Here is a 2,300-nt window from a genome sequence, read left to right as displayed (position 1 = left end):
CCTTAACCACTGCACCAGACTGCCTCATTTGAGAATGAAAGCTTCTAGGTCAGGGCTGTCAAACTCCTGGCCCATGGGCCAGATGCATCACATAATGGCCATGCCCAGTTTAGCGAAGGGGGGGGAAGTCCCGATACATCACATGATGCCACCGTGACGATGTGAGTTTGACACCCTTGTTCTAGGTAGTCCCAACTAGGGGTCTAGGCTGGGAAGATGGCTGCAGGAATATGACATGCACATACATGGGAGCGCATAGAATAATAGGTTCTTCATCTACATGAACTTCATTCTAGAATAAGGTGGAATATATAGAAAAAGGCAATTTGAAGTATAAAAATTGGGTTAAAAACATGCTCACAAAAGTTCATTTCAGTATTGCTTGTTACCCCTTTTTCTGAGCAGTTTTTTCAAACAAAAATGATTATTGGCTAGCCACATTAGACAATAGGAACTAAGTTTTGTCATGCACAAAACACATTTCTCTACACATAGTTCTCCGTTCAGTGTGGGATACATTTAGTTGCATAATTTCATTCCTGCTGGAAAAAAAAATCCTTCATCTTCTGTTAACTCTCCAAAAGGTTTCCACATAGCATTCAGCAAGCCAGAATTTATATGGGATATAGCTGTGGGAGAAAAAAAATATGAATCCTTATTTGTACTGTACCTATAATGTGATCAGGGCCTTATCTAAGTTGTACCCATTTATAGATTCTGTTTAAATAACACTCCAAACTGCCGTCTGTCATGTCTTTATTAAACATACTGAGTCAACTTTCCCCCTCATGAAAAAGCCTTAGAAAAATTAGCTCTCTTAAGAGGCGAAGTTATGTCAGAAATACCAATCACAGGTGTGAGTTCAAGGAGCCCTTTCTTAATAACAAACACAACTGTGATGATTGTTAACATTGGAGTTTGCTCATCATAGCACAGGTTTATGAAAATGAATCATGCCTCGGTCAGGCATTGCGGCAGACTCAGAAAAAGAGCTGCTGGTGTTCCTGAGCCTGGGGCCCAGTGGGCTAGGTCACAAAACCATAGCCAAAGATTTTGGCCTCCAATTAAAATCTTGTTAGCAGATGATGTACCACTGGAGGAAATGTAATAGCATTGCTACCTCTTCCTAGTAAAATTATCCAAGAAATCATTGAAGATAATACAAAACTCCTGGAGGTCACAGATCCATGGTAACAGCAAAGGATTTGCAGGCCATGTTTGATGTTAGTTTTCATGAGTCCACATAAGAAAATCACTAAACTACAACAGGTTGGGGGTGGGGGGTTTAATGAGAAGGAAATTATAGGAAAATTTGCCCAAAGACTACTTTCACAACCTAGTGTACCATTTAAAGAACAAGATTCTGAGGCTACGCAAGATGAAAGTGGAACTTTGGGTTATTAATGAGAATAAAAAAATTAGGATGTTTCCCACACCAATAAGAGTAGTGTAAACAAAATCCAGTGGTAGAATAGACTGCCTCCTCATAAAGATTGGCTTCCTCATTTTACCCTGAAAGGGCTAAAGGAAGAAAGCCAAAATATAAACTGCTTCTAAATGATTTTATATTTGAAAGCAAACTTAGTCAAAGTATTATCACTGCATTGTTATTCCTAATAAATCTCATTAACCCATGCTCAGAGAGAATAGTTCTTTCTCCTATCTTAAATGTTACTAGGGAGATCTGACATACTACATACCATGAAATAGGACAGCGGAGCATATGATTTGGGGCTGATTTTCAGCCTCAGGTGTCTTGCAATTGTTGAGGGAACAGTGGAGTCTGGATTGTACTAGTGGATTCTACCAGAAAGTGTCCAGTATGTCCTTCTGGGAGCTGAAATTTAAATTTGAGTTATATGCTCTTAAACGCACACAAATAAATATAAAACAGAGGCCAATTGAATTGTTAAATTTGAAATGGCTGAATCAAAGCTCTTACCTTACTCTAACTGAAATGATGTGGCATGACTTGAAGCAACCAGTTCATGTAAAGACAGTCCCAAAATATCACATGAAAGCAGTGCCTTAATAGATGTTCTCTTGTTAATAGACACAACATATGCATGATTGGTCGACAGGTACAGAAAATATTCAGTTGAAGTTATTACTGCTAAAAACTATAAAGTTTAATGTTTTCCAACAAGATCAGTGAATGTTAGTTTAGAGTGTTCAATAGAGACATGACGTAGTACACTTTCAATTGTTTAACTATAATTTCTGTCTATTAATAGGACTTCCTGTATCAGATTGTAGGACACAGAACTGCAGTATTATGGATAGCATTAAACAATTCCAAG

The 2,300-nt window shown here is 38.0% G+C and overlaps 1 long non-coding RNA gene across 1 annotated transcript; it reads right to left on the bottom strand.

Moving 5' to 3' along the window:
- Positions 1-508: 508 nt before the first annotated feature.
- On the bottom strand, positions 509-2,028 carry LOC139312477 (uncharacterized). Its single transcript, XR_011600001.1, has 3 exons — positions 1,943-2,028; positions 1,701-1,837; positions 509-629 (listed from the first exon to the last, which is right to left on the bottom strand). It is a non-coding gene; the product is annotated as an uncharacterized lncRNA (long non-coding RNA).
- Between the last annotated feature and the right edge of the window lie 272 nt (positions 2,029-2,300).

This window comes from Pituophis catenifer, unplaced genomic scaffold (assembly GCF_029215685.1).
Source record: "Pituophis catenifer annectens isolate HBS135680 unplaced genomic scaffold, rPitCat1.0.hap2 SCAF_2, whole genome shotgun sequence".
NCBI lineage: Eukaryota > Metazoa > Chordata > Lepidosauria > Squamata > Colubridae > Pituophis > Pituophis catenifer.
Note: the sequence above shows the minus strand (reverse complement) of the source record. Positions and strands in the feature narration are given on the sequence as shown.